The sequence below is a fragment of the Triticum aestivum genome, chromosome 6A (genome assembly GCF_018294505.1).
Source record: "Triticum aestivum cultivar Chinese Spring chromosome 6A, IWGSC CS RefSeq v2.1, whole genome shotgun sequence".
NCBI classification, from domain to species: domain Eukaryota; kingdom Viridiplantae; phylum Streptophyta; class Magnoliopsida; order Poales; family Poaceae; genus Triticum; species Triticum aestivum.
This window is the reverse complement of record NC_057809.1, coordinates 319,614,985-319,627,281: the sequence shown is the minus strand read 5'-3', so window position 1 is coordinate 319,627,281 and position 12,297 is coordinate 319,614,985.

The following is a 12,297-nucleotide window of genomic DNA, read 5'->3' as shown; positions in this document are numbered from 1 at the left end:
AAAAGTGATTTGTGCAGTACACCAAAAGGTCGCAATAGCAACAAGGTGAAATGGATAGCCCTTTTTGCAAAAAAGAGGTAGAAAGGAAACAATTACTGGCCAATAACAGTTGATGACACATACAATGACAAAAAGAAGCATATTCCTTGTCCTAAGGGAAGATAGCAACACGGTTGTGTTTGTCTAAACGGTGTTGGGGAACGTAGTAATTACAAAAAATTTCCTACGCACACGTAAGATCATGGTGATGCATAGCAACGAGAGGGGAGAGTGTCATCTACGTACCCTCGTAGACCGTAAGCGGAAGCGTTATGAGAACGCGGTTGATGTAGTTGTACGTCTTCACGATCCGACCGATCCAAGTACCGAACGTATGGTACCTCCGAGTTCATCACACGTTCAGCTCGATGGCGTCCCACGAACTCCGATCCAGCAGAGCTTCACAGGAGAGTTCCATCAGCACGACGGTGTGATGACGGTGATGATGTTGCTACCGACGCAGGGCTTCGCTAAGCACCGCTATGATATGATCGAGGTGAATTATGGTGGAGGGGGGCACCGCACATGGCTTGGAATAATCAACTTGCATGTTGTAGGGTGCCCCTGCCCCCATATATAAAGGACCAAGGGGGCAGGCCGGCCGGCCTTGTAGGGCATGCCAGGAGAAGGAGTCCTCCTCCTAGTAGGACTAGGACTCACCTTTCCTACTCCTACTAGGAGGAGGAAAGGAAGGGGAAGGGGAGAAGGAAGGAGAGGGAGGAAAGGAGGAAAGGGGGCCCGGCCCCCTAGTCCAATTAGGTTTGGGCTAGGGGGGCCGCGCGCCCTGCCTCGTCTCTTCCACCACTTGGCCCATGAGGCCCAATACTTCTTCCCCGTATTCCCGTAACTCTCCGGTACTCCGAAAAATACCCAAATCACTCGGAACCTTTCCGATGTCCGAATATAGTCGTCCAATATATCGATCTTTACGTATCAAACATTTAGAGACTCCTCGTCATGTCCCCGATCTCACCCGAGACTCCGAACTACCTTCGGTACATGAAATCGCATAAACTCATAATACCAATCGTCACCGAACTTTAAGTGTGCGGACCCTACGGGTTCGAGAACTATGTAGACATGACTGAGACACGTGTCCAGTCAATAACCAATAGCAGAACCTGGATGCTCATATTGGTTCCTACATATTCTACGAAGAGCTTTTATCGGTCAAACCGCATAACAACATACGTTATTCCTTTTGTCATCGGTATGTTACTTGCCTGAGATTCGATCGTCGGTATCTCAATATCTAGTTCAATCTTGTTACCGTCAAGTCTCTTTACTCGTCCCGTAATACATCATGTCGCAACTAACTCATTAGTTACAATGCTTGCAAGGCTTTTAGTGATGTGTATTACGGAGAGGGCCCAGAGATACCTCTCCAGCAATCGGAGTGACAAATCCTAATCTCGATCTATGCCAACTCAACAAGTACCATCGGAGACACCTGTAGAGCACCTTTGTAATCACCCAGTTACGTTGTGACGTTTGGTAGCACACAATGTGTTCCTCCGGTATTCGGGAGTTGCATAATCTCCTAGTTATAGGAACATGTATAAGTCATGAATAAAGCAATTGCAACATACTAAACGATCAAATGCTAAGCTACCGAAATGGGTCAAGTTAATCACATCATTCTCTAATGATGTGATCCCGTTAATCAAATGACAACTCATTTGTATGGCTAGGAAACTTAACCATCTTTGATTCAACGAGCTAGTCAAGTAGAGGCATACTAGTGACACTCTGTTTGTCTATGTATTACCGAAAAAGGCTTTCGCCCCGCTTTATATATAAAGAAAACCGCCAAGAGCACACATACACGGACTAGTTCAGAACACACACACCCAAGTCACAAAATGAGAAGTACAAGGTTTTGCTGAGGGCATAGCTCAACAAGCCCAAAATAAACAAAAAGAGGATGCGGTCAAGGCACGACATCTAATATGGCTCCGAGGGTGGTGGAGGGGGCGGTGGCGATAGATGGACGGCCATTGAGCGAAGGTCGGCGATGAAGGTGGTGATGGCGTCGCGGTCCTGAGGGCGGCTAAGCGCCCGCCAAAGCTGCAAGTAACCAGACAGTTTGAAGAGAGCGTCAGTAGCCCGTCGAAGAGGAATATGCTGAATCACAAGCTTATTGCGAATCGTCCAAAGAGTCCATGCTAGAACCCCGATCTTGAGCCACCTAATATGGCGAGAGGGAGGAGGGGAGTTTTGGAGTTCGGCGAAGAGGTCGGGGAAGTTGGTGTGACACCAATCGCCTCCCACAGCCTCCCTAAAGCAGCTCCACATGAATTGAGCTGAGACACAAGAGAAGAAGATGTGATTAGAATCTTCGGGGGTACCACACAGAGGGCAGAGGCCGGACCCAGGGCCATTGCGTTTGCGGACATCCACCCTAGACAGAATCCTACCGCGGATCCATTGCCACATGAATATCGAATTTTCAATGGCAATTGGATGGACCAAACCGCTGGGAGGGGGGAGCAGAGGAGGGGGCAATGGCCGAGTAGAGGGACTTGGTGGAGAATTGGCCCGAAGGCTCAAGACGCCACTGAACCTCGTCCGGGCCCGCATCTACCACCGGCTCGTGGAGAGCGACGCAATCAAGCATCTCAAGCCACGCGGCGGCTTCCGGGGGCCCAAATGGCCTTCGGAAGGTGAGGCGCCCTAAGTCAATAAGGGCCCTCTCAATGGAGATTAAGGGGGCGACGACAATGGAGAAGAGGTCGGGGAAACAGGCCGCAAAGGGGGAGTCTCCCGCCCACTGGTCAAACCAGAACATCGTCGCTATTCCCGGTCCAACCAAGATGGAGGTTCCAATGCGTAGGACGGGTAGCAGTTGGATAACCGACTGCCAAAACTAGGAGCCGCCGAATCTTTGACAAAAGGTGAGGGGCTGTCCGCGCAGGTATTTGTTCCAGATAATGTCGAGCCAGAGACCACCGCGCCCTTGCGAAATGTGCCAAAGCCAGCGGGTGAGGAGGGTGATGTTCATGTGTTTAGAGCACATGATACTGAGGCCACCCTATTCTCGGGGCTAGCAGATGTCCGACCAGCTAACCATGTGGTATTTCTGCTTATTGTTGTCGCCCGTCCAGTAGAAGCGAGATTGGATTTTTGGCGATCTCATGGTGAAGGGTCTCATGGAGGCTATAGAAGCTCATAAGAAACATGAGGAGGCTAGTGAGGGAGGAGTTAATGAGGATCGTCCGAGCCGCCTTTGACAGCCATCGGCCTTGCTAGGGCTCCATGTGCATTTGCAACTTGGCAACCGTGGGGCGCAAGTCCGCGATAGTGAGCCGAGAGTCACTGATGGGGGTTCCCAAGTAAGTCATGGGGAAGGAGCCGAGGCGGCAGTTGAGGCGGTTGGCGATGTCAAGGGCTTCAGCCGGAGAATAGCCCATAACCATCATATCACTCTTGTCGAAGTTGATCTTGAGGCCAGACATTTGTAGGAAGCAAAGAAGAAGAAACTTGAGGTTAGCGATGTCCGTGTCCGAGCCCTCGACCATGATGATGGTGTTGTCGGTGTACTGGAGCATGGTGATCCCGGAGCCGCCCGCCAGATGAGGGTAATCCCACGAATGTGGCCAGCGGCTCTGGCCTTATCTAGGATGGTGGAAAGCGCGTCCACCACCATGTTGAACAAGAACGGAGAGAAAGGATCTCCTTGTCTAACCCCACAGAAGGTGGGTAAGTAAGGACTAATCTCCCCATTGATGTTCACGGCAGTGCGCCCTTAGGACACCATCTGCATCACCTGGGTGATCCAACGATCATCGAAGCCCTTCCAGAGCAAAACTTCCCGAAGCAAGGACCAACTAACAGTGTCGTAGGCCTTGTCAAAGTCGATTTTCAGGAAGACCGCCTTCAGGTGTTTAGACCGAACCTCATGGAGGACTTCATGGAGAACTAATAACCCATCCAGGATATACCGCCCTTTCACGAAGGCTGACTGGTTGGGGTGGGTAATGAGGTCCGCTAGTAGGGTCACCCTATTGGTGTACCCCTTTGCCAGAATCCGGAAGATCACATTGATCACCATGATCAGGCGGAACTGGCGAATGTCGGAGGCGCCCGACACTTTGGGAATGAGCGAGATGATCCCAAAGTTGAGGCGACCGAGGTCGATGGTCCCAACGTAGAACTCATCAAAGATGGCCATGATTTCCGGCTTAATCACATTCCAGAAGGTCTGGAATAATTTAACCAGAAGTCCGTCCGGACCCGGGGCCGAGGAGGGGTTCATGCCTCTAATGGCCATCCAGACATCATCCTCATAGGATGGGGCCGTGAGAGCGGCATTCTCCATAGCGGAGACAAGCTGGCGGCTGGACCAGCAATCGAGGGCCAGAGAAAGGCTGCTCCTAGGAGAGGCGGAGAAAAGGGATCGGTAGAACCCGTCGACATGGGTCCTAATGTCGCTCGGGGACTGCAGAAGGGACAAACTTTCCCATAGGAGGGGGATGGTGTTGCGTCTACGGCGGCCGTTCACTATGGCCTGAAAGTAGGCAGTGTTCGCGTCGCCCTTCAGGACCCATTTCTAGGAACCCCGCAAGTGCTAGTAAGCCTCCTCGTCCGTGTAGATGATGGAGAGTTGGTCTTCCAGGTTATACCGAGAGAGCCACTCATCAGGGGAGAGGCCAACCGTGTCAGCACGGAGGTCAAGAGCCTGAATGGCGGTCAACAAGGCCTTTTTTCACTCGCGGAGGTCGCGACCCAGGTTGATGATGACCCACAAGTATAGGGGATCTATCGAAGTCCATTCGATAAGTAAGAGTGTCGAACCCAACGAGGAGCAGAAGGAAATGATAAGCGGTTTCCAGCAAGGTATTCTCTGCAAGTACTGAAATAAGTGGTAACAAATAGTTTTGTGATAGGATAAATTGTAATGAGCAACATGTAACGAAAGTAAATAAAGTGCAGAAAGGTGGCCCAATCCTTTTTGTAGCAAAGGACAAGCCTGGACAAACTCTTATATAGAGAAAAGCACTCCCGAGGACACATGGGAATATCGTCAAGCTAGTTTTAATCACGCTCATATGATCCGCGTTCGGTACTTTGATAATTTGGTATGTGGGTGGACCGGTGCTTGGGTACTACCCTTACTTGGACAAGAATCCCACTTATGATTAACCTCTATTGCAAGCATCCGCAACTACAACAAAAGTATTAAGGTAAACCTAACCATAGCATGAAACATATGGATCCAAATCAGCCCCTTACGAAGCAACACATAAACTAGGGTTTAAGCTTCTATAACTCTAGCAACCCATCATCTACTTATTACTCCCCAATGCCTTCCTCTTGGCCCAAACAATGGTGAAGTGTGATGTAGTCGACGTTCACATAACACCACTAGAGGAGAGACAACATACATCTCATCAAAATATCGAACGAATACCAAATTCACATGACTACTATGCTTCGTTGCACCGCCATCTGCGTAGTTTACTCATGATATATGTGAAGACGACATGCCCATCCATTATCAACACCTATTACATTTGTCATCATAACATGTTTTTCCATTCAAATGATGTTCTTGTGTTTCAGACATCCAAAAGGAAGAGGGTGATTGCAGAACCTGAAGGAGTACATGCAAAGTCCTTGAAAAAGGTGTTGCTACCGGAGAAATCACATAGCACCCGACATATATTGGCGATAGAACTAGCGCCGCAAAACCTAGGATATCGCAGCTATGATGGTCGCTGCTTTGCTCTTGTGAGTACCTATTGTCCTGTCGCTGTCCTTACATTCATACCTCTGGTAGATTATGTGACATCATTGTGCATTATAGCTTGCTTATCCACTGTTCGCTCCAAATTATCAGTTCTATATTAATGCTTAAATTAATGTAGAATAAACCCAATGCTTATGAAGAAATTTAGTTCTGCATTGTTCTTGTAAGTATCTGTCATCCTTCATCACTGTACTTATATTTGTCAGCTAGTTCTTCATGTACAATCTACAACTTATTTTCCATTGTCCTCCATTTTTCTACACATCAGATCTACATTTACTCTTGCCAAAATATTGAATAAAATCAATGTTACTGAAGAAGTTTAGCTCTGCATTGCTCTTATCAATGCCTTCTGCCTGTATGTTGTATTTACATTTGTACTCTGCATCTTAAGTTACATAATCACCATTTGTTCCTATATTTTCACATCTATATTTACTCTTAACAAAATGTAGAATAAAGGCAATGCTCTTGAAGAAGAATGTGCAGTAAACTTCTTGAATTCTCGCCCCCCCCCATCAATACAGACAAGGGCTTTATAGAGCATGTCTTCACTACCAATGTAAGTTAATCTTCACTACTTTATAGAGACTGAGGGCACAATGCCATTTCCTGCCGTCTTAACTATGAACAATGCCTATTGTGTTAATGCTATTTTAAACTGTGTCTCTTTATTTCTGACAAAGAAATGAGATGAATTGACAGCACTAATGCTTATATGTACAAAACCTGTTATCTACCTACTTGTTTCTCTTTCAGGGTGATAGCACTGCTGCTAGGAAGAACTGCCAAAATTATAATGAGACGAACCCATTGTTTGTCCCTCTAAGATATATTCCAGAGAAGAAGGCAACACATCTTGAGGTTAGGGATACAACCACAAAGTCATATCTTGATGTAGTGTCGAACTTACTCAGTGACACAATCTCGGCGAAGTCACCGCCTGAATCTATTTGACTTCTTCAGTCTGAAATTCAAGTAGAAAGACATGCTTCCGCTCAAATCTGACTAGAACTCCAATCTCTATGCAAGATTAACCGTAAATATAGGACGTCTATTGATGTTATGCAACTTAAGTTGGTGGATATAAGCGTCGAAGAAGCGTAGTCTCATCACGTTGCTAGCTGCTTGTGCTGCAGCTCCTAGGCTGGGCTAACCTTTCTTGAACTATGTTGAAGTGCTGTCGGTTCTATCTATTATTTTGTCGGCCTGCTAACTTCCACCGATGGCGACTTGTTAACTTCCACCGGTGGCGACCTGCCCAGTTTATGGAATCTGTTGTCTGGTTGCCCTTTATTATTATCACTGGCGGCAAACTTTAATGCCCATGGGATGTAATATTCTGTAATTTCTTTGTTGTACAGTCTAGGTTTATTCTTCATCACGATGCTGTAATTTATTTGTTGTTTCTGCTGCCGTCACTCTAAGAAAAGGTCATAATCTTCGATCGGTGCACAATGAGCCAATATGTTAGGTTTATAAAATAATAATTTTTGTACTAAAACTAGACGGTCGCCAATCGCTAGTACGGGCCGAACCATGGGCCTACAATCATCTTGGGCCATTAGTTAGGTCTAGTTTTAATCTGGCCCACTATTAGATTCAGCCCCTTAAAAAGGCCGAGTAAACCACTTGCCTTAATTGGGCTGGAAAATTAAATAAGCTTTTAACAGATTAAAAACTAGATTCAACCTTAATTCTCGCAAACAAATCATGGGCTGACAGCGCGCTGTAATATAAATTGGCCCATTATTGGCCCATTCGGGTGTCAGGCCATTAACAGGCGAAATGTTTTTGGGCTTGGCTGACCTAATTACATGACAGGCGGTGTCGGTGTCAAAACCGGCAGATCTCGAGTAGGGGGTCCTGAACTATCCGTATGAGGATCGAGGGTAACAAGGGACAAGTGGGACACAATGTTTATCCAGGTTTGAGCCCTCTTAATGGAGTTAAACCCTACGTCCTGCTTGATTGTATTCAATGAGTATAGGGGTTACAAGAGTTGGTCTACGTCAAGATCATTAATGACTAAACCCTAGCTCTCTAGCTTATGGGAATTCTGATAGCCTCTACGGACTAAGCCCTCCGGTTTATATACACGCCAGAGGGGCCTAGGGTTATAAAGAGTCGGTTTGTGGGGGAAGGAAATAACATACCCGGACACCAATCTTGCCATCCACACATATAGGAGTCCTACTCAGACACGGCGGAAAGTCCTTTGCTTTTATCTTCACGGCGCATTAGGCCGGCCCATATCAAGTAGTCCAGACACCTAAGGACCCCCTAGTCCAGGACTCCCTCAGTAGCCCCTGAACCAGTCTTCGATGATGATGTGTTGGGCATGCAGATTATCTTCGACATTGCAAGGCGGGTTCCTTCTCCTAGACACTTTAAGCCAATTCCCTGCACAAAGTAACTGTATCCAGCTTTGTATAATTGACACAACCCTTAGCCACGAAGGCAAGATATCCAAATAAATAGTGTCTTTCACTGACAACTTTTTTCGGCGAAGCGTCACATCTGGCAATTTAGCATTTTGAACTATTTTCACGCCTCCCGCTTCACGTTTCGAGACATAGCCTCCATTGGCTCGTCTTGTCAAAACAGAGATTGTGCCCGCCCATTGCGGGATCCTCATCACTACAGTTCTGGGTAACCCAACCGTGCCATTCGCACGATCTCTTTGGGAACAGGCGGGTTTTATGTCTTGAGAGGGGGGAGGCATTTGGTATTTCACCGCCTATAAGAGGGTAAAGATTCCTCATTTTTCCCCTATGCCTTTCTCCTATAACTCCTGCCTTGCCTTCCTCTGAGCTCCAGCGCCAAAAATCTCAATCTCTCCCACTGCCTTGCCTTGCCTTTCTCCTATAACTCCTGTCTGGATCTCGTTCCAAGGGTAAGTGGGAGGCCTCCTCCACCACCGAGAAAGACGTCAAGGAGCTCCGTGGTGCGGGGTATTTGTCCACGGACATCGCGCATAGGCTCCCCAGCAAGGGTTAGGTAACGCCTATCCCGGAGCCCGGTGAGAGAGCAGTGTTCATTCCTCACTTCCTCCATGGGCTAGGGTTTCCCCTTCACCCCTTCGTCTGTGGCCTCATGTTCTATTACGGACTAGATTTCCATGATCTAGCTGCAAACTCCTTCCTCCACATATCGGTGTTCATCGTCGTGTGCGAGGCTCTCCTCCGCATCCCACCACACTCCAGCCTATGGCTCAACATTTTCAATCTAAAGCCGAAGGTGGTCAACGGACAGCATGCGGACTGCGGCGGAGCCATGGTGAGCAAGCTACCCAACACCATTTGGCCCAAAGGGGCATTCGTGGAGACGGTCAAGGTGTGCCAGTAGGAGTGGTTCTACATCACCAAACTCCGCAATGCCAACTGGGCAGCCGCACCTGACTTCAGATCTAGAGCCCCCCACCAGGCTCGCTTCCTGGACCGCTAAGAACCTTGATTGGGGGTCCATGGAGGATGTGCAGATGCTGCAAAAGAGCATCACCAACATGACAGGCAAAAACATTGGTCTCACAGACATGATTCAGGTGATGCTCTTCCGCTGGACTCTCCCTTGCCAACTCCGGGCCTCTCACATGTGGGAGTTTAGTCCGGAGGAGACACATACCTTGAAGCACTTCTTCGGCACGACGCACGAAGACATTTGGAAGTTTCTCTTCAAGGACCAAAAAACATGGCCAAAGAAGACCGAAGACATCGGTCTCGACATCGAGAATCCGGCCTCACCGGTAAGCATGATTTTCCCGAGTACCTATTCAATAAATAAGTTTAGATATAAGATATCATATATTCTTCGTGTAGGGCTGGACGACAAAGGCGGAGCAGATCAAGTGTCCGGCATCACCGCCCGAAGACCCAGCCACAACCTAGCTAACAGATATGCTGGTCCTGGCGCCGTATCAGGCGCCGGAGAAGAAGGACAAGAAGAAGAAGGGTAAGGAGGCCAAGAATGCCCCCCGCCACAAGGGTCATTCGGATGCTATGTCTAGAGAGACCGAAGCCCCCTCCTCCCATGAGGGAGACGAGGAAGAGGAAGAGGAGGAGGAGGTGGAAAGTGACTCCCCCTGTAAGCGGAGGACGAAGAAGAGGGCAGCCTCCAAAGACCTGAAGGGGGAGGCGCCCAAGAGGGGGAAGATGACCCTCAAAGATAGTTCAGACTCAGATGCCGAGCTGGTCCCCAAAAGGCCTCCCAGGGCGAAGCCCCTGGCCAAATTGTAAGTATTTTAGATACTCACTATTTATCTCCAGTTTTCCTATTTTCATTATATAAGTCATCATGTCTTGTGCCATTCAGCCCTCCGCGCGATCTCCCAAACACTTCTCTATCAGAGGTGTCGGCGTTCTGGGAACGGGGGTCCCCAGACTTGCCTGCCTGCGGCCCACGGCGTGGCTGGGCTGGTAGGTTCGTACGGCCCATCTTCATCGAGAAAGCATTCAATACCCTCGCGAGGGGCCAAGCCTCGCGGGGGGGTGGGGGGGACGACGCAAGACCTCCTCAAGAGCAGCCTCGCCAGGCAGGCTCATGAGGGGTAGAGAGATCAAGGCAAGGCAAACATCACGAGGCCCCTCGTGACGTGAGCCATGACGATCGAGGCCAGGCGGGCGCTAGCGTGCGTAGCATCCTTGTTTCCTCTTTGGTGCTAAGGGGGCAAGCACAGGCGCAGAGTACCGAGGCATGAAGCAAAAGTTTCCATATTGGTGCAATGAGACCAGGACCAGAAAGGACGGCAAGACGGAGGTCACCATGGAGCCCAAGACGACGTCATCAGCAGAGCCTTTTGCAGGAGAAGACCACCTTTTATCGGGATAGCTTGTAGTAGTTGTCCCCTTTCGAATTGGCCGTTGTGGCATCCCTTCCCGTTCAATATTTGGGGAGAGGACAATATTTGGGGAGAGGACCAGGGCCTATATAAGTAGAACTAGCCACCACCATGAGGGGGATCGGATCGACACCATCACCAGTCGGCAGCTGATTCCGATCATCACCAACACAAGCTGACCAAACACAAGAACACCTCGACCTCAGGAGGATGTTCTTCCTCTTGTATTATTCATCATTAGCCCAAGCGGCAATCCACCACCACCACATTGGAGTAGGTATTACACCACAACGGTGTCCTGAACTAGTATAAATCTTGTCTCTTTCTGTGTTGAGAGTTTGTCGTGTTCGTCTGCGAGATCTTAGACAGCTAGGGCGTGGATCGATAGGGAGAAAACCTTCGCACGCACCCCAGTGTTCGAACCTCAAGGGTCTGCCGGAACCCCAGATCCGACATTTGGCGTGCCAGGTAGGGGTGCGCCGTAGCTTCTCGTCTGTCGATCTACGCTCCGTCGCCACCATGCTATGCCCACATGGCAGGCGCCCCACCGCCGACTCCGATGACTAGCGTAGACAACGAGGCCAGGGGGCTTCGAGCCCTAGCCCCCGCCCTATGACTGGTGCAGTGGCCTCCCAAGTTCAAGCCGGAGATGCCGCCGTGCTACGATGGCACGGCGGACCCCTCGGCCTTCCTGCTGGAGTACGAGGGGGGCGTCCTCGAAGCCAGGGGTGATGACAAGGTCATGGCCAACTGGCTTCCCATGGCCCTCGTCGGCGAGCCGCGCACCTAGCTGCTCAACCTTCCCGGATCCATGGTGGCGTCTTGGGAGGAGCTACGCGGCCTCTTCACTGCGTGCTACGCTGCACCGACGCACCTCGCGGTCGCGGCCCTGTTAGATGGCTCACAGGCGCCCCCCTCAGAGTGCCACATCAAGCCGTTCCTCCGCCAAATCAGTGCCGCTTCCACGCGCTCGGTGCCTCCGTCGGGCTGGGCCGTGCCTGAGGCTGATCTCACCTTCAGCTCGGAAGACCACCCCGTCACCACCACCGGCTCGGGCATGCTTCCGATGCTCTGCACGCCCACCATCTACGACGTGGCCGTCACCAAGACCCTCATTGACGGCGGCGTCGGCCTCAACTTGCTCTCCATAGAGGCTTTCAGCCTTCTTCACGTGCCACTCGAGCGGCTCAGCCTTAGCAAGCCTTTCTCGGGAGTCGGTGGTGGCGCCGCCCGGTCCCTGGGGCAGATCCGCCTCCCCATCACCTTCGGCACGCGCGACAACTAGCGCATCGAGCTGGTCTACTTCGACATCGCCCGCATCAGCCTCCCTTATAATGCCATCCTAGGGTACCCGGCTCTGGCCCAGTTCATGGCGGCGACTCATCCAGCCTACAACCTCATGAAGATGCCTGGAAGCAAAGGTGCCCTCACCGTCAAGGGGGCGCCAATAAGGCCGTGATGGTACTCAAACTTGCTTTCAGGACCGCCACAGCGGCGAAGCCCGTTGGCGCCGGTACCCTCGAGGCCAAGGAGGCCGCGCCGACCAAGAAGAAGCAGCTGTTCACCCAAGACATGGCAGAAACCAAACAGGTGCCGGTCGACGAGGACAACCCCTCAGGAGCCACCTTCACCATAGGCGCCAGCCTCAACCCCAGCCAGGAGGAAACATTGG